The following is a 20,896-nucleotide window of genomic DNA, read 5'->3' on the forward strand; positions in this document are numbered from 1 at the left end:
TGACTCCTCTCCAGCGTCTTCCAGTCTCCTGGCTTCCAGTTGTTTCTCCTTGCTAGTGTCAGTGTCTCTACTCCTGGCCGTCCCCCTCCCAGCATCATGCCTCTGACCCACTCTGGGAGGGGAACCAGGTCACCAGGCATGTTAGAACCATGTCTGGGATAGGAGTCCCTGATCTCTGAGGGAGGACACAAAGGGAGCACCTTTTCAAATACAAAAACCGTGTACTTTCAGACATGGCCCATGTAACTTGCATGTTAATAATTCCAGGGCTTTTTGAGTTTTTCTTGTTGCATTCAAGTGGCTGAAGCTGCCAGCTGCTTGCCTGTGGATCAGTGAGGTGTGGCTGAGTATAAATATGCCGCCGAAGCACATCTTCGTGTATTTATTTATTCAGTCAACTAATATTTATTTGGAGCCCCACTCCATGCCAGGAACACGTCTAGATCCTGGAGATACAGTAGTAGAAAAGATAGACCAAGGACCCCATGGAGGGGGGAGACAATACTTGAGTAAATAGATGGAATAATTGGATGTTTCAGATAGCGATCAGGACTATAAAGAACTAAAACAGTGATGAATGATGTAGCAGAAGATGGGCAAGGGTTGTGGGCAGTGAGGCTCCAGAAAGCCTGTTTTGATTCACAGGCTTTATAAGCCAGCTTGGTGGCAGGTTCTATGCCAGGGCAGGCAGCCGGGTGGAGCCGCACCCACGCAGGCTCTGGCTGCAGACACTGCTGGTTGCCCTCTACCAGCCCAGCCACCACTACGGCAGGAGAGCCTCCAATTCTCAGGGGTTCCTCAGAAGGCCCAGAGAAGATGCTCTTCACTCTGATTGGCCCAGATCGGGTCACAGGACCCCTCCTCTAGCCAATCACAGGCCTGAGGCTGCTATAGTCCTGTTGGTCAGATCTGTTCAGGTGCCCACTGCTGAAGTCAGGGCTGGGGCAGTCTCATCCGGGGTCCTTGAAGGAAGCAGGGTGTGGCCCCCCCAACAGAAGAGTGGTGTGCTGTGACAGAAGAGGTAAGGACACCCGAGGGCACTCGAGAATACAGCTCCTTCAAGTCCCCCGTGTCTTTCTGCATCATCGGATGTTCCCTTTTTTAATTGTCATTCCATTGGCACGCAGAGTAGAGACATTTCTCTCATTTAGAAGAGAAATAAACCTCTCTTGACCCCTCATTCTTTTCCGCTCATTCCAATTGCGTTCCTCACCTCCTTTCTTGAGCTTGATCAGGCTTGAGTCCACACCCGTTCACTTAAACAGCTCTTGTCCAGGTGGCCGGTGTCCTCCTCACCAAATCCGGTGGGCGAGCCTCAGTCCTCACCTTGCACGCACCTGAGCGCTCTTGCCTCCTTGTCACTCCCCTTCAGTTTTCCTCCTACCTCACTGGCCTCTGTTCTGCGTCTCCTGCTGATCCCCCCCTCTTTTTCCCTGTTTTTAAATGTTGGGAGAAGGTGAAGGTGGGTCTCAGATCCACCAAGCTCTTAGCAGTCTGAACCCTCATTAACCATCTCTTCTTGCTCTCCATCTGATGCCTCTGCTCCAGCCACTGTCCCACCCCAGGACCTTTGCATTTGCTGTTCCATTTGCCTCAGATCTCCCCAAAATATCTGTGTGGTTCACTGTTTTCAGTCTGTTTCAACATGTCACATCTCCTGACCTCACTATTTAAAATGGTAGGCTCTTTATTTCTGCACTTCACCTTCCCCTCCCTGCTTCTTACCCTCAGTTGCTTTTATCACCATCTTGCACACTAATGCATTTGATCTATTGGTATAGTGTCTGCCCATCCACTGAATATAAGGGCAAATATATCTTCTCTCCGTTCACTGCTGACTCCCAGGCCTTAGGATAGTGCTCTGAACATAGTAGGTGCTCAGTAGGATGAGTTGAATGAATGCATGAATACCCAAAATAGTTATCTTCCCCTTCAAGGAGCTAGAAATACAAAGCTGAGGAGAGGACAAAGAGGCCTACAAGCAGGGATGATTTCAAGAGCAACTTCAAGACCAGAAGCTCATAAAAGCTAGATGTTGCTGGGAGAGGCAGGCAGGAGAGAGGCGGGAGCAGCCCAAGGCTTGGTGTCCAGGCAGTGGTATCTGGGTAGCCCTACTGAAGGGAGAAGGGAAAGGAGTAACATTTGGTGAGTGTCTACTGTGTACCATGTTCTCTAGCCTTCACCATAAACTATCAACTGGGAATTATTAGTCTTTCCACAGCTAGACAAATGGAGGCTCATAGAGAGAAAGCAACAGAATGGTCAGAGACAGCCTCTTGGCTTATATATACTATCACGTTGGTTTATTTTTACCTTGTCTTGATTTAGATAGGTTTAAGGTGACTATCAAAATAATATATTGAACTTATGAATGTTGACACTGGCAGAGTAGCTTGTATTGGATGACTTGTAAACTCTAGACAAAATGTTTTTAAAAATTCAGAGACTATTGTTGGAAGGAAATGGAGAGCAACTAAAACACTTTGCAGAAGCCAAGGGGTTATAACCCTTAATAGAAGGGAACTGTGCTGGGGGACATCCACAGTTAGATTCCTTTTTTTTTTTTTTTTAAAGATTTTATTTATTAATGACAGAGAGAGAGAGAGAGAGAGAGAGAGAGAGAGGTAAAGACACAGGTAGAGGGAGAAGCAGGCTCCATTTAGGGAGCTTGATATGGAACTCAATCCTGGGACCCCAGGATCACGCCCTAGGCTGAAGGCAGGTGCTAAACTGCTGAGCCACCTAGGGATTCCCCACAGTTAGATTATTTTCCTTCTGAGGGCACCCCCACTGTCCATGAAAGAAAGCTTTGACAAAATTCTTCATGATTTAAAGGAGTTAGAAGATGCAGTTTGGGCCTGCTAAGAGGCTGGAAATTGAGGAGCAAAATCTCTGAAAGGATGGCCATAGAGTAAAATTTCCCAATTCTGTGCATAAACTCCCTTTAAATCCTTGAACTTGCATGGACAGGCAAGACTTTTAAGAACCCAAATGAGAGGGGGATGCCTGCATGGCTCAGAAGTTAAGCACCTGCCCAGGGTGTGATTCTGGAGTCCCAGGATCGAGTCCCGGATTGAGTCCCACATCAGGCTCCCTGCATGGAGCCTGCTTCTCTCTCTACCTGTGTCTCTGCCTCTCCCTCTCTCTGTGTCTCTCATGAATAAATAAATAAAATCTTTAAAAAAAGGAACCCAAATGAGAAACAATAGCTGCTCAATGCAAGAGAAACACAATTTGGAGTCTGACTTTGGTTCTGAGTGATGGGATTCTAATAAGTTCCCAGAAAAGTCAAGCATTAGGAGTAAAGACTACATCTCATGATAGGAGGATTCATCCTTAGATCAGCAACAAATGAAATAAGGACAAATGACTAGACATGTGAGAAAAGAGGAAAACCAAACACAAAGTCAAGAGAAAAATCAGCTGGTGAAAAAGATCCACAGATGACTCAGACATTGGAATTAGCAGACAAGAACTTTGTAGTAACTGTAATGAATATGCTAGCCTTTGCAGATGACTCGCCTGAAAAAAAATGGCCAAAGCTTGAAAAATTTGAATAATAAAATTAAGTCATATTGGATTATCACCTAAAGTATAAGATAAATATCCATGAGTCCATGCTGATATAAATAAATGACTGGATATAATAATAAATTGTGGAGAAGAGACAAATCTCTTGAACAGAAGAATTCTACATAATTTGTTTAGATACTCTCCAACCTTAAGGCGGTGGAGCATAACTCCTCCTCCTTAGGTGTGAGCTGTTCATAGTGAGGTCCTTCCAAAGAGCACAGTATGGAAAGAGTGGGGGGAAATAACATAACAGTTAGGAACAGGAAAAACCTGGCAAACATGACCTCAGTCAGGTGATGAAGGTCAAATCAACCGTTATAGGTAATGTTGATAGTTGTGCTCTTCATATGATATAAGCAACATTTGTCTTGTAATCTTCCTTCCTCAAACCCATACCCCCTAGTCTAATCATTAGAAAAGCATCAGGCAAATTCCAATAGAAGGCCATCCAACAATATACTTGACTAGTACTCCTCAAAATTGTCAAAGTCATCAAAATTAAAGAAAGCCTGGGTCACCTGGGTGGCTTAGTTGGCTCAGTGTCTGCCTTTGGCTTGGGTCATGATCTCAGAGTCCTGGGATTGAGCCAGGAGTCAGGCTGCCTGCTCAGCAGGGAGTCTGCTTCTCTCTCTCCCTCTGCACGTCCCCCTGCTCATGCTCTCTCTTTCTCAAATAAATAAATAAAATCTTTTTAAAAAATGAAGAAGGTCTGAGAAACTGTCATAACCAAGAGAAGCCCTAAAGGGACATGACAGCTAAATGTCATGTGGTATTCTGATGGGCTCCTGAAACAGAAAAGGAATATCAGGCAAAATTAAGCAACTCTGAATAAGCTATGGACTTTATTTAGTAATTATGTGTAACTACTAGTTCATTAATAATAACAAATGTACCATACTAATAGAAGATGTTAATAATAGGAGAAGCTGTGTGTATAAAAAATATTGAAGACAAACAGAGCCTCAGTGACCTTTCAGAGGAGAGAAAGCAAATATTGGGACTGAACAGCAAATATTTGAGTAAATATTAGAAAAAAAAACTTTCAAAAGTTGATAAAACACAGTGATCATTTAGATCAGGAAGCTCAGTAAATCCAAAGCAGGATACTTACAAAGAAAATCATGTCTAGACACAGCATAGTCAAACTGCTACAATCCAAAGATTAAGATTGGAAAGGTGGTCAGAGGCAAGAGGGAGATACAAATTAACATAGGGGAACCAGAATGATAATGAAAGCTGATTCTATGTCAGATAAGTGAAAGCCTCAGGACAATGTAACATCTTTAAGGTTTTGGGGAAAAAAACCCTTTTAACCTAGACTATTTATTAGGCAGAAAAAAAAATTAAAAAAAATTAAGGTGAATTTGGGCACCCAGGTGGCTGAGTGGTTGAGTGTCTGCCTTCAGCTCAGGTCATGGTGCCAGGGTTCTGGGATCAAGTCCCACATCAGGCTCCCTGCAGGCCACCTTCAGGGAGTCTGCTTCTCCCTCTGCCTGTGTCGCTGCCTCTCTATGTCTCTCATGAATAAATACAAATAAAAATCTTAAAAAAAATAAAGTGAATTAGAAATATTTTCAGATGAATAAAAGATAATATTGTTGCCAGAAGATCCACACTACAAAATATTTTAAATGAAGTTCTTCAGTTTAAAAGGAAATAATATCTGATGAAATTTCAAGTCTATGGGAAATAAGGAGAAGTATTGAAAATGTTAAATATAAGAAAGATTTTCTCTTTAATTCTGTTAGAGTTAGTTAGTGGTTTAGAGTACAAATAATAATCATGTATTGTGGAGTTTACAACACAGGCAGAAGTAAAATAAATGATAATAACTGCCAATGAATGAGAGTGAGTATAAACAGAATTGCATGGTTATAAATTTTTTGCATAGATAAAGCAGTATATATTAACTTAAGTTAGACTGTGATAAATTTGGGATGCATACTGGCCACTGAATAGACATGTGCGAGCAGACTTCAATGAGCCCCAGGGAAACAACATATTGTAATCAGTAGCAAAAATACAAAGAATAACACAAAGAAAGATAATTAGAACACCAATGAAGGGATTCGATAGGCATACTAAAAAATTCCCAGTTAACCCAAAAGAAGACAGGAAAGGAGAAACAAAGTAACCAACAACAAATGGGGCCAATATAAAACAAATGGAAAGATGATAAAGTCAACACAGGCACAGTACTTGAAATAAAATAGATTTTCAAATTATTAAAAAGAGCAAGGCCCAAATAAACGATGATTACAAAATACATACTCTAAATACAAAGATACTGACAGGCTGATAGCAGAAAATGGAAAAAGATATGCTAAGCCTAAGAAAGCTGGTGTGGCTATAGTGTTAGAGAAAGTAGACTTCAAGACAATAAGCACATAAGAGACAGAGAGAAACATATTCAAAGGGTCAATTTGTCAAGAAGATATGTGCCATGAATGGAATTGTGCCCCCCCCCCCAACAAATACATGTGTTGAAGCCCTGATTCCCAATGTGACAGTACTAGAGTGGGGCTTATAAGAAGGCAGGGGATTTGAAATGAGGTCATAAAAGTAGGGCCCTGATTCAATAAGATTAGCATCATTATGAAAAGAGACACCAAAGAGCTCATTGTCTCTCCTCCATGTGAGGACATGGTAGATGGAGGATGTCTATAAACAAGGAAGGGCCCAAATTAGACTTTGACCCATATCAGCAACTTGTTAAATTTGCCCAGTTTCTCATTTTGCTTGTAGTTGAATTCTGTGATTTGTTAAACTCACTAGTAGTATTTTGTAGATTCCTTAGGATTTTCTATCAAACATTTGTGCCACCTGTGAATAATCAGAGGTTATTAGCCAGCACCTTGGTCTTGGACCTCCCAGCCCCCAGAACTGTAACACATAAATTTTTGTTGTTTAAACCATCCACTTTATTGTAGTTTGTTATGTCAATTCAAACTGACTAAGACAGCGTGAGGAAAATAACAGAAAATGTAAATTACCAATATCAAGAACAGTGGAGACATCACTATAGAAAGTATTAAAAGCTTAATGAGAGAGTGTTATGAACTTTATGCCAATAAATTCAACAACTTAGACAAACTCAAAAATATGTTTTGAAATATAAAACTTCCCAAACTAACGAAAGAAGAAATAGAAACTCTGAATAGCCCTATATCTAATATTTAAATTGAATTCATAATTAAAAATCCTTTGCACAAAAAAAAGTTCCAGGCCCAAATGGTGATTAATTCAGCATTTTTTAAATAAATAATATTAACCTTCCACAAATTATTTCAGATAATAGAAGAGGAAGGGACAGTTCATAATTTCATAATTCATTTTGAGGCCAGCATAAACCTGACATCAAATCCTGACGAAGACATTAAAAGAAAGCTCAAGACAGATGCAAAGCCACTAAAAATTATTAACACATAAAAATCTGGAAATATATATATAAAGGTTACTACATCATGACCAAGTAGAAATTATCCCAAGGATGTAGGAGTGGTTCAACATCTGAAAATCAATCCAAATAACTCACCATATTAGCATAACAAAAGAGAAAAGCCATATGATCATTTGGATAAATGAAAAGAAATTATCTAAAGTATCAACACCCATTTGTGCCAAAAACTTAGCAAACTAGAAACAGAAGGAATTAAAAAAAAAATCTTATAAAGGATCTCTATGCAAGATCTGCAGCTAGCATCAGGTATAGTGATAAAAAACAAAAAACAACAACAAAAAAAAACTGAAGCTATTCCCCCATCAGGAACAAGTCAAGATGTGCATTGTCATCACTCCTATTCAAAATTATACTGGAGGGACACCTGGGTGGCTCAGTGGTTGAACATCTGCTTTTGGCTCAGATCGTAATCCCAGGGTCTGAGGATCCAGTCCCACATCAGGCTCCCCGCAGGGAACATGCTTTTTCCCTCTCCCTATGTCTCTGCCTCTCTCTCTCTCTGTCTCTCATGAATAAATAAATAAAATCTTTTTAAAAAACCCCACAAAATTATGCTGGAAGTTCTAGTTTGTTCAATAAGGCAAAAAGAAATAAAAGGCTTGGAATTTGGAAACGTTAATTAAACCTCTGATTATTCACAGATGGCACAAATGTTTGATAGAAAAACCTAAGGAATCTACAAAATACTACTAGTGAGTTTAACAAATCACAGAATTCAACTACAAGCAAAATGAGAAACTATGGGCAAATTTAACAAGTTGCTGATATGAATCAAAGTCTAAACATCAATTGATTTTTGTATGCCAGACTTTGGCAAACTATAGTCTATGAGCCAAATCTGCCTGGTCACCTGTTCTTTATGGCCCTTGAGCTAAGGATGCTTCTTAAAACTTTTAAATAGTTGGAAGAAATTTTAAAAATGTGACATGTAAAATTATACAAAGATCAAATTTCAGCATCCATAAATCAACTTTTGTTGGATCACAGCCAGAGCCCATTTGTGTACACGTGGTCCACGACTACTTCCATGTTACCAGGGCAGAGTTCAATAGTTGTGACAGATAGTGTATGGTCTGCAAATGCTGGGGCACTTACTCTATGGCTTTTTATAGGAAGCTTGCTGAATTCTGCTCTGTACTTAAAACACACTTATTTAAAAACATTAAGACACAATACAATTTCAATAGTATCAAAAACATAATATTTAAGGATTTTTTATGTGCAAAACCTCTATACTGAAGGCTGTGTATTATTTCATAGGAAAATTAAGGAAGACTTAGAAGGACATATCATGTTCATGGATTAGAAGACTGAGATGTCAGTCCTCCCTAAACTGATCTGTAGATTTAACACGCATACCTGTGTTAAATGTACAGGTTTCTGTTTTTGTTTTCTTAGAAATCAATGAACTATCTTAAAAATTATACATAAATGCAATAAAACTGAGTTTAAGACTATGAAGCTACAATAATCAAGGCAAAGCAAGAATAGACAGATGGATTGATGAAATACAATAGAGAGACCCAAGATAAAGCCATACATATATATGTTGTCCAAGACTGAGAGATATTTTAGTGTGAGAATGGCTATCTACAATAGCCATGAAAAATGACAAATTGGGGTAGCTCCGGTGGCTCAGTGGTTTAGCGCTGCCTTCAGCCCAGGGTGTGATCCTAGAATCCCGGGATCAAGTCCCACATTGGGCTCCCTGCATGGAGCCTGCTTCTTCTCCCTCTGCTTGTTTCTCTGCCTCTCTCTCTCTCTCTCTCTGTGTCTCTCATGAATAAATAAATAAAATTAAAAAAATGACAAATTAAAGTTCAGTATAAAAGTTCATCTTTTCAAAAATAAATGATGATTACAAAATACATACTTGAAATACAAAGATACAAAGAGGCTGAATGGCAAAAAATGGAAAAAGATATGCTAAGCCTAAGAAAGCTGGTGTGGTTATAATGTCAGAGAAAGTAGATTTCAAGACAATAAGCATATAACATCTGTATCCCTATGGAAAAATGATGAACCTGGACTCTAACCTCATGCTCTATATAGAAAGGAATTTGAGATAAAACAGACGTAAACATGAAAACTGAAAAATAAGAGAATAATCTTAGGAAAACACCTTTGTGATCTTGGATGTGGACCAAGATTCTTTTTTTTTTTTTAAGAGACGGTGGGGAGAGAGAGAGAGCGCGCGCATGAGCAGGGGTGGGGGCACAGAGGAAGAAGGAGAGAGAAAGCCCACACGCAGCTCAGAGTCTAACATGGGGTTTGATCTCAGAACCCTGCGGTCATGACCTGAGCCAAAATCTAGAGTCCAATGCTTAACCAAATGAGCCACCCAGGGGCCCCTCGGCCAAGATTCTAAAGATGCACTCACAAAAACACTATCTACGATAGCCATTAAAAATGACAGATTGAAGTTCAGCATAGGAACATTTTATTCTTCAAAAGATATCATTCAGAAAAAGAAATGGCAAACCACAGATTGGAATAAAAAATAATCACAATACTTATACCTGACAAAGGACTTATACTCAGCATATAGAAAGAACTCCAATGAATCAATCATGAAAAAAAAAAACTCAAAAAAGTGGGCAAAAGACTTAAATATACACTTCATTAAAAATGATACAAATGGCCAGAGTACACCTGAAAAAAATGCTCAACATTGTTAGCTGCCAGGGATCTGCATTGTCAGTAAAATTAGACTGAGAATATCAAGTATTGATGCAGAATGTGGAACAAATGGAAACTGTATACATTTCTGGAGGAATGCAGAATAATACAGTCACTTTGGAAAACAGCATGTCAGTTTGTTGTCGTGTAAAATATACACCTACTCTATGATCTAGGAATTACACTTTTAAGCACCAGAATATAATAAAAGCTTTGTTTTATAAATAGACTGTATAAGTATTTTAATAGCGACTTTATTCATCATAGTCCCAAAGTGAATTTAACTCAATTTTACATTGACAGGTTAATGGATAAACAAACTGGTATAGCAGACAAACACTGAGCAATAAACAAGGGTAAACTGCTAACAAATATACACCCAGGTTAATCTCAAAAACATTTTGTTGAGCAAAGGCCCAGGATACCTAACATGGGATTCCATGCATGTGAAATTCTAGGGCATGCAAAATGGATCTATATGGCAGAAAGGGGCTGGGGTTGTTGATTAATAGATCACAGAGATATTGTTAGGGTAATGGAAATGGGGTGGGGTCACACGCACGTGCACACACACAGGAAAGAACCTCCATTCACTTGCTGATCAATCTTGGGCCTGCTGACCTCTCCCTCTTCCTAGTCCTGCATCCTGCGCATCACTCTTATCCCTCTGTCCTCACTACCTCTCCAACACTCCACTCTATCCATACGGCTGCAGCTTTTCTGGAGAGATCCAGAGCTATCTGGGTTTGGGTTCCTCCAAAAGTGCAGGTGGCTTACGTGGATTTGGATCCCAGAAGGCACAGTGAGGAGGGGACAGGGATCGAGAGGAAGAAAGCCCTAAAGGGTGGATCAGAGAGCAGGTTACATTGTGGGCTCAGTCTTGCTTGGGACCCTCTGAGGAAGTGTGTAGAATGTGCCTCAGAGTTGTCCCTCAGAGGGAAGCTGGGTATTTATCCGTGTATCCAACCCTGCCCATACCTCCCTGGTTGAGGGGGGCGTCCCTGGAGTGTGACTCTCTAGTACTTCTAGGTTACCCTGCCCCTGGCTGGTCAAGCCCCCAGGGCACAGCCAATGGGGCCTGAGTGGGGAGTGGTCAGCGCTCTGGGAACCGCCCACCGCAGGTGCAGGTGAACTCAGAGCTGGCTCAGGGGACACAGGGTGGGTAGTCTAGAGCTGCTGTCACCACCATCATCCCTTACGTGGGGGACTGCATCACCCCTTCCCTCATTGCCCTGCTATCCTGCATGCCCCTCCCTTCCATCCCCCCAGAGCTGTTACAGGGTTTCCCAGCAGGAAACTCTGGCCTAAATCCCTCCTACTGCTCCTCTTGGCTTTTGGAAGAGGAACTAAAATCCTTGTGCCTGCCTCTGCGATTAGACCCGGTGTGACTTGTGCCCCAAGCCCACCTGTACAGTCCACCTGTACAACAGCCACATGGGAGGGTCCACAGATACCCCAAGATTTGAACCACAGTATATCCAGTGAACCAGACAGCCGCTGCCCTCCTCCCTCCCTCTCCTAGTCTCCTGGAACACCCGCTGGGGCAATGGTGCAGTTCTCTACCTCCCAGGCCATGAGGGTCCTCTCCCACCCCCTCCCTGGGGATACCACCTCCTTAAGAAACGCCCCCAGGCTGCCCAACCCCCCAACCTGCACTGTCATCACCGGCTCCCACTGTAAACAGCCAAACCCTAGCTCCACTGCAACCAGCAAAGCAACCCCAACTTCATGCTAAATACATAATTTACTGCAAATTAAACTTAATGGGACTAGAGTAATTATGTTGACTTTTTAAAAGTACTTAGAGATAAATACCTGATTAGATATTTCAGAATATAAACTTTTCCATTGTATTTTCAAGAGACAGGAGAGAGGAGGCTGAAGCGGGAGTCGGGCAGAGGTGAGTGGGGAGTGCCAGGTGCCCATTTGAAGATGCTCAGAAATGAACCTAGGCCAGCTTTCCAGGGGGTCAGTTTCCCCAATATCTATTGAAAGACTTAAAAATCTCCATACCCGGGATGTCTGGGTGGTTCAGTGGTTGAGAGTCTGCCTGTGGCTCAGGTCATGATCTTGGGGTCTTGGGATCGAGTCCCATGTCGGGCTCCCTGCAGGAAGCCTGCTTCTCCCTCTGCCTGTTTCTCTGCCTCTCTCTCTGTGTGTCTCTCATGAATAAATAAATAAAATCTTAAAAAAAAATCTCCATACCCTCAGATCTGGCAAGACAGGAAATCTGCCATAAGGATGTAATCAGAGATTGAGGCAAAGCTCTGTGTTTGGGGTCGGGCATCCAGCATCAGTGAGATGGAGGTCATCTAGCTGCCTAACAGTGGTGGAGTAGCTGCGTCAATTATGGGACAGCCCACACGATGCACTGTTGTGTGGCCATTAAAAATGAGATCTTCAAATGCAACGCACGATGGAAAGTGCTTACAAAAGTAAAGTCAGGAAATAAAAGGAGCATAGAAAACTGGACACCAAGTAAATTTCTAATTTTGCTAATATGAGCATAGGAAAAACAAAACCCAGAAGGATGGATGCAAAAATTCCAACAGATGTTATCTCTGCGTGGGGGATTAGAAGGGATTTTTATTTTTCCTTTATGGTTAAAATTTTTTCTGCAGTAAGCACGTATTGCTAAAATATGACTTTTAATTTGTTTTAAAATGGAGGAAGGTATCAGAGGCTCTCTACCCCTCCATTTCCCATGAGGAAAATTCCTGGATTCGGCTCTGGGGCCAGAGCTCTGGTCTTGGCATCTCTAGGTCCTTATTTAAATGTTCTAGTTGCTGGGTGAGGTCCAGGTGGCAGGTTGTCACTCAGAACTCTGTCTCCTCTTCTTTGGTAGCAGGAATAACAAGGCTGCTGGAGGTGGATGGGTGCTTTGCTTAAAAGTTATATTTGTGAGGGGCCCCTGGGTGGCGCAGTTGGTTAGGCATCTGACTCTTGGTTTCTGTTTCCATCGTGATCTCATTGGTGTGAGATCAAGCCCCGTAAGAGTCTCTGCTCAGCGCAGGGTCTGCTTGAGATTCTTTCTCTCCTTCTCCCTCTGCCCCTCCCGCTCATGCTTTCTCTCTTTCTAAAATAATAAGTAAATCAGTCTTGTAAAAAAAAAAAAAGGGTATATTGACTAGTCCCTCCCTCCCTTCCTTTCAGACAGGAAGGCCAGTGTAATGTGAATAGAATTGTTAAGCGTGGCTTCCAGAAAAGCTTTCTGATGAGAGCTGAGCAGCGCACAGAACCCTCTTTGCTCCTTTGTCCTCTGCCTTGCTTTTCCTCCCTGTCTGGAATGCTACGGAAATTTCTGGAGATCCAGCAGCCATCATAGGGTCAATGGGCCATCTTTAGGATGAGGCCATGCACTGTGGAAGGTAAAGCAAAACCACAGAAGGCTGGGACGTTGAAAAAAACACGTGGAGCTGACATAGCATAATGGGAACTTCTATGTCCAACATTCTCTTCAATGAGAAAAATAATAATGGTCTTCCATTTGTCTGAGGCACTCTTGTTCCCATCCATTTCTGGCAGCTTTTAGGAATGCAATTCCTAAAAGATACACCAGGGGACAGTCCAGGATGGCAGAGAGAAAGCAAAACTGACTAACCCACAGAAATCTCAAGGAAATCGGTAAGGACATAGCTGCTTCTACTGGAGTAAAAGACAGTGGACCTGGGCTAAGATGAGCAGAAGGCAAGAAGTCTCTAAATAAATTATCTACATAATCTATATTATAAAGTGATACTTTGGGGGCTCAAGGTGGCCTAGGTTACCAGACTATGCACCTGGAAATGTTGGATCAGATTCACGTGGCAGGAAGGGGTTTTACTGTCAGGAAAATGGGGCCCAGAGGGCTGGTGTCGATTACTTGGGGGAACATAGGGTCCATAGATCAACTATGGTGAAGCAGAGAGTTAAACCGGAAATCAGGAGACGTGGACTTTGCTTGTAACTTGAAGAAAGTCATTCTCCTTTTCTGGACTGTGTCTCGTCTGTTCATGGGAGAAGGTGGTGCCCCAGAGAATCTAAGGCTTTTTATGACCCCCAGGGTCTCTGACCATAACCTGAGCTGGATGACCGTTGTCTGTGGGAGAGTGGGAAATGTCCACAGAGGTGAGCATCTTGACCCCCTCTGGTTCCCAGAGCCACCCAGAGTGTGGGAGGCACAGGGTTGAGCACAAATTGGGGCAGGGCCCACCGTTCCAGAGCTGAGCCTGGGGGTGCTTCTACTGCTCCATTCGGGCTAACAAATTCCGGGGAGGAAGTCCACAAAGGGAGTGATGGTGTCAACAGGCAGAGGGAGTCCTGCCTGACAGTGATGAGCCACCTTGTAAGTGTCTCCTCGTGAAATTTTAGGATTAGAAAATAGCTTAGTGGTCTTCTAGTCCATTCCTTTGCCTGAAGCTTGAATTCCTTCTTCAACAGCGACCACCAACCCACGCAATAACACGCCATCCCTGATCACATCTTCGTCACCTTCATCACCATCACCATTGGTAGCATCATGACCATTGCTCCCCTTGTCATCAGCATCATCACCATCATTGTCACCATCATCACCACCACCATCTCCATCACCAGCATCCCCATTGTCACCATCACCATCTCATTGTCATCACATTCTCACCATGATCTTTTCATCACAATCATCACTATCATCATCATCATTTGCATCATCGTCACCATCCCTATCATCCCCATTATCATGATCACCATCACCACCATCCTTTGCCGTCATCATCATCATCATCATTGCTGACATTTACTGAGCACCTCCTTTGTGCCAGGCACAGTTCTGGGTGCTTTATGTACCTGATTGCATTAAACTCCTAGAGTAACACTATTAGGTGAGAAAACCAAGCTCAGAAAAATGAAGTGGCCGGAGGCAGCACAGGTAATAAGCGGAGGTAGGAGGATTCGGGTCCAGCTCTCTGATCGCAAAGGCTGATCTCTCTCTGCTGCACCTGGGGAGCTGTGAGGGTTGACCTCTGCTATGTGCCTCCAGGGGCAGAGAGGTCACTGTCTCCACCAGGAAGCATGCTCCACCTCGAGTCAGCCTCCCAGCTGTCCTGTGGCTTCACCCGCTCTCTGGGCCTGGTTCTGATCTGGGCCACACAGAAGGACAATGACCCCTGATCCATGTGACAGTCTTTCTGATGTTTGAGGGCGGCATTCATGCTCACTTTGCCTCTTCTTTTTTGGAGAAACACTGGATTCTTACAATAATTTCTCAGTGAGTGGCCACCTCTCCCCACTATCCTCCAGCTGCCCCCCAGGTGCACATGAACTCTGAGGTCCCTCTTCCTTGATCCCCCCACTTCTGCTCTTGCTCCCTATTCTACTTCTCCATCCAGAAGCTAAAGTGATGTTATTTTTAGGATAGACCAGATCATATCACTCTCATATTCAAAACTCTGCAATGGATCCCCTCAACATTAAAAATAAAATCCAAAGTCTACCGTGGCCTCTAGACCAAGTGATCTTTCTCCTGTCAACCCCTCACGTCTCATCTCCCGCCTCCCTCCCCACTGCCCACTTTGTTCCAGTCACATTGGCCTCCCTGCTGTTCCCTGAGCACATCAAGCTTGTTCCTACCACAGGGCCTTTACATCTGCAGCTCCCTGGGACCTGTCATCCCTAGTCCCTTTCTATTCACTATTTTTCCTCATAGAACTTATCACTTCTTGGTATATATTTATTTGTTTATCATCCGTGTTCCCTACTGGAGTGCGAATTTGTGACAGCAAGGCCGTGTTGTGAACCTTGTTGTGAACCTTTTTCACTTCTCTGTCTCCAGGGCCTAGAAGAGAGCCTGGAACACAAATGGGATCCTAATAAAACTAAGTTAATGAATGAACTAATTAACCCATGGGACTTAGTTCCCAAGCTCTCAGGCAGGAGGGTCTGCTTTTAGACAAGTTTATCCATGACCTTCTACCATTGGTTCCTCAGAATGACAGAGGAGTCTGGGCCCAGTTGAATAGGACTTTCACCTCCCTTCTGCTAGACTCCATACCTCTATTAACATGGTCTAAAAGAGAGCAAGATGTGCATAGAAGAGTGTTTGCTTTGGGGTCAGATAAAGTAAAGTTCAAATCTCAGCCCTGCTACTTACTGGTTCTATATTATTTAGCTCTTCTAAGCTGCAACCTCCTCTTGTATAAAATGTTGCTAACCGTACCAAACTTGCAAGTTTGCTGTAAAGATAGAGATTATGTGAATTATTTCCATTATTGCTAATATTATTGTTGCTTTTATTGAGCTAGCCAGATCTGGGGATTCTCTGCCTCATCAGAAGAGCCTGGGTTGGGAATGGACGGAATGGTGAGGGGGTGGGGGAGTGAAGGGACAGGTGACATGAGAGACATGTCATCTCGTGGGCTCATCCTGAGCTCCCTGTCAGCTCTCATGTCAGGCCTGTCTCTCTCCCCTGTACCTGATGGTTGATTTATTTTGCTCATCGCAGCTCAGCTTTGCACTGCATGCTAAATTCACATTTACATATGAAATCCCATCGTGTGAGCCTCGCTCTGCGGCTCCAGCCTGTGGGGATTTTCTTCCTAGCCAGCTTCTGCCATCCAAAGCGTTTGCTCTCCCTCTAAGAACTGTCATCTGCAATCTGAAGAGCCCACCTCCCTGGCGGAGTTAACGCTGATCATGCCATGGGTTTCTCTCCTCCCAAAGGATGGGAGTTTCTGGGGTAGCAGGGATTGTAGCTGACACTTTGCAGACACTCTCCCAGAGCCCGAAGAGAGGCATGCCAAGGCTGTTGGCTGGTGGGAAGTGATGGCATCAGTGGAAGGGGCTGGGGGTCGACAGAGCAAGAAGTGGCAGAGAGAGCTGAGGACAAGCCCCTGTGATCCCAGGCTTGGCCTCGCATGGATCTAGGGTCACATCCCAGCTCTGCTCTTTACAACCAGCTGATGACTTAGGGCAAATCCCCCCACCTCACTGAAACTTGGTCTCCTCATCTATTAAATAGATATGATGCTTCCCGCCCTAGGTGACGCTGTGGGCAGTGATGAGGATGGTGCAGGTGGATGTCCTTCATGATGCTGGCAAACTCACCATCTGCGAGATGGGTCATGTCACAGGTGAGATCTGGGTGGCCTTGAGGTCATGGGGCGCTGTGCAGTGCTAGGTAGGTGTGGACTCTGGAGTAGACCTGGGTTTGAATCCTAGATCTGCTACCTCTGGCTGGGTGACAGAGGCAAACTGCTCACCCTCTCTGAGTCTGTTTCCCCCTCTGTGTCACCAGCTTCCTCTCTGGGTCGTGGAGAGAATCACTTTGCAATGCCAATGCACCTGCCCTGGTAGGGGCTCCATCACCATCACTGCCCCTCCTGCTGGCTTCCCAGTGAGGCTCCCACATGGGAACATATTCCTAGTGGGCAGCCTGGATAGAGAGGTAGCAAGGATGTGCCCAGGTGTACACATGCACGGAGCCCCAGGGATACCCTACCCTGCACCTGAGATTAGCAGCTCCAGGCACCCACGAGTGCTCACTAGCAAGCAGGCATCCCCCAGGCCTGGCCACAAAGCTCTGAGGGGTTGGGACAGGGGTTTGCTGTCTGAACAGGAAAGACAGCTGAGCTTGTTGACTTAGTGGAATAAGTGCTGGACCGGTTGGGCTTTCAGGGCCAGGCAGCTCTGGCCCTGTTCCTGTCTCTGTTCAGCCCTCCCAAGCCGGGGAAGGTCTAGGCAAAGTTCATGGCCTCCATCCCTCTACCTGGGGGGAGGACTGCAGCCCCAGTGCACCCAGGACACAGGCCCAGGATCCCCCGAGCATGGCCTGGATGACCTGCACATTCAGTGGTTTCCTGCAGGGAGCCGATCGGCACCAGCCCCTCCACACCATGACACATGCGTGAGACAGCAAGGGAGGCTCAGAGTCAGCCGGATGCGGGAGGGGTCAGCCTGGGGCCTGGCAGAGGGGATCACACTGTTGAATAAATTCTTCATTCGAGTTAAGTGGCTCATGAGACAGTTTAGAACAGGTCACATCCTCTGGGCAGAGGAGAAACTGAGGCACAGACAGTCAGCCAGGGTGTGAATACAATCGGTGCATCATAGAGCTGAAAGATCCTCACCAGATCAAGTTCATATTTGGACACGGATGCTCAGAAGCTGGAAGAGTCTTACCTGGGGCCACACAGCAAGTTGTGATAGAGCCGCCCTCCTCACTCCACCCTCTTGAGGAAGCCTGTGTGGGGAACGGGCAGGGCTCTGGCCTCTGGCTCATCCCAGCCAGGGTGTGTCTGTCTCTGCCGTGTGTCTGTAAACGGAGCCCTTCCGGCACACCTGGTGCCATGCCAGGCACTTCACCACGATCGCATCTGATCCTACCAGGGTCATCCCCTTTTACAAATGGGGACCGAGGCCCAGAAGGGGAGCTGACGTACCCAGGGTCTCCCGACTGATGAGGCCCATCCCCGCCTGATACCAAAGCCTGAGCCTCCCATGCTGTTCCCAAAAGATCTCAACCCAGATCCAGGCTCCTGAGGGTGAGAGGCAGCTTTGCTACCCTCAGGGGTCTCAGGATGAAGCTCACTGCCTGAGGAAGGACATTTGGGAAGGTCTGGGGACTTTGCTGTCCTCCCTTATCAGGCCTGTGGGGTGATCCATCCCCCAGGGGCATCAAAGCCAGTATTCTCCCCAGGTATTACTGTTGGTCTGAGTAGAGGTCTAGGGCGTGGAGTGCATGTAGGGCTGTCTTCAGGATCACACCCAGCAAAGCCTAGGGTAAGATGAGTGATTTGGGATTTTGGCTGGGGAGGTCTAGGGTGAAAGGGAGGGGGTTCGTACCAGAGACCTGGTGCCTGGAGCCCAGGCAGCTCGTCTTGGAGTGATTGAGATGGAGCCTATCCCCACACCCAGTCTAGGATGGTAACTTGCTCCCTGACCCCACCCTGGCCATCATCTAAGGGCCCCTGTCCTTGCCCCCAGCTCAGGAGGTTCAGCCTTGTTTACTGGATGTTGCAAGCAAAGCAGAAGGTAGTTGGCTTGGCTGATGGCCAAAAGCCCTCCAGAGGTGCAGGTGGAAGAACACGGTGTCCCCCCAAAGAGAAGGGACTTCCACTGCTGTTACTCAAGAGCTTCTTGGTATGAACTGGAGGGAGGTGGGGAAGCAGCTCCAGCCACTGATGACAGAGGGGGAGAGGGGGATGGTAGCAAGGGGGGGGTGGCTGTCCATCACTGTAACTCAGTCTGTTGGGAATGTGCATGTGAGGGACAAATTCTTGCCTGGGGACCTCTGAGCCTGCTGAGGGGGGTGGGGGATCCTGGAGGGGTGGCATGGGGTGTTGGGAAGACTATGGGACTGAAGCTTAGAAATCTGTGACCTTCTATCCTGAAGACTTGTTGGCTTCAGGGTGGCCGTCTGCACATGGGGCGCTGGGGGGAGGGTCTCTGAGGTCCTGCGGAGGGTCACACTCCTCTTTCCTGGCCCCGGAAATGGGCCTGTCGGGTGAAGCTGCTGGGCCAGCCCTGTCCCCACCTGGGGCGCTTGGCACCTGATCCCAGCCAGAAGCTGGGGGGCACTGATGTTCAGACCGAACCCTTCAGCGAGGGGCCACTTGGGGCTGCTGTGAGTGATCCGGTCCGCAGGGAGCCCCGTCCATTGCCGGGGAGTCCATTCAGCCCGCATCACTGGTCGCGAGGACTGCTGCGAGGTCTGACACTTCTAGCCTGGAGTCAGAAGGGACTCAAGAGATCCATTCACTTACTCGGAAATATTGATTGGATTGTCTCTGGGTTTTTGTTATTGCAGGCAAAGCTGCTGTGAACATCCTTGTACGAGTCTCCGAGGCACATGTACAGGGGAGTCTCTGGGGCCTCTTCTCCAAGAACAACTGCGGAATTAGAAGGTGTGTGCAGTTTGACTTTACAAGACAGCACCACATCGACTTTCAAAGCGCCCCCATTGTTTCTGCTCCCAGCGGAAGTGGGAGGGGGTCCATTGTTCCCCAGCCTCCCTTCTTCCGCCCAGCAGGTGTAAGATGGGGATTCTCAATGTTCTATAATCAGCATTTGTCTGATTACTAATCACATCACATGTATTCTCCGATGATCATCAGCCATTCAGGCTTCTTGAAATACCTATTCATGTCTTTTACCTAATTTTCTATCGGACTTTTATTGGTTTCTTAGTCTTTTCGGGAAGTTGTGTATATTTAGGATAGAATCATATATGGTGTATGCTATGATGTCTGGTCCCACATATGGCTTATGGGTCCAGTTGGTTTGTTTACAGTGACATTGGATGAATAGAAAGTCCTTATTTAAATTAATCCAGTTTACCAATTCTTTCTTTACGCTTCACACTCTTTGTATCTTGGGCAATACTTCCTTTTCTGCCCAAAGTCATAAAAATAGTCTACATTTCCCTCCAAAAACATAAAAATAAAAACAGTAAAATGATGGGCGGTGATTACCTCTAGGTAGGTGTGGGGGATGCAGCGGGTGAGGGGATCCAGGGGTACCCCTGCTCTTGGTAATGTTTTTTTTCCAAATGTTTATTTAAATTCAAGTTAGCTAAGATAGCGTGTGATATTGGTATCAGGAGTAGAATTTAGTGATTCATCACTTTACATAATCTCAAACCACGGTTCCCTGGTGTTTGCTGCACCCTGACGGTTCATAGCATAATAGATAGATGGATAGGTAGACAGATAGGCATGCAATACAGACGCTGTTGTACATATGGAAAATTACATAGTAAAAATAAGAGATTTAGCAAAGCTCTTAGCACAGGCCCAGCGTGCAGAGATAATGCCAGCTAGGAAGGCCCGCACGCTCTGGAGTCAGGCGTGGCTCCAAGCAGTTTACACGCACCGTCTCGTCTTCACAGAAGCACTACCATATGTACCCGTTTTACAGGTGAAGATGCAGACACTCAGAGAGGGTAAGTGACTTGCCCTGGGCACACAGCCAAGGCAGTCTGAGAAGCAAGCCCGGGTCTAGACTCTAGGTTGTTCTGTCTCAGCCATGGTTTTCCTGCCACTCCCCCAGCAGGTGCTCCATAAATGGCAAGGGCCCTCGATGCCCTGCTCACCCAGCAGCACTCCCCCACTCCCTGCCCCACCCCAGGCTCTGGGCATCACCCTCACTGTGGCCCAGGGCAGAGCCCAGGACCCCTTGGTGGGCAGGTGAAGAGAAGCCTCTGCAGCTGTGACCTTGACCCTGGACATT

The 20,896-nt window shown here is 45.3% G+C and overlaps 1 long non-coding RNA gene across 2 annotated transcripts; it reads left to right on the forward strand.

Moving 5' to 3' along the window:
- The first annotated feature begins 906 nt into the window (after positions 1 to 906).
- Positions 907 to 19,953, forward strand: LOC144313507 (uncharacterized). Of its 2 annotated transcripts, none has more exons than XR_013379152.1 (3): positions 907 to 1,021; positions 16,710 to 16,800; positions 19,476 to 19,953. It is a non-coding gene; the product is annotated as an uncharacterized LOC144313507 (long non-coding RNA). The 2 variants fall into 2 exon arrangements; XR_013379151.1 differs by lacking the exon at positions 907 to 1,021 and adding an exon at positions 14,331 to 14,600.
- The last annotated feature ends 943 nt before the right edge of the window (positions 19,954 to 20,896 follow it).

The sequence above is a fragment of the Canis aureus genome, chromosome 5 (genome assembly GCF_053574225.1).
Source record: "Canis aureus isolate CA01 chromosome 5, VMU_Caureus_v.1.0, whole genome shotgun sequence".
NCBI lineage: Eukaryota > Metazoa > Chordata > Mammalia > Carnivora > Canidae > Canis > Canis aureus.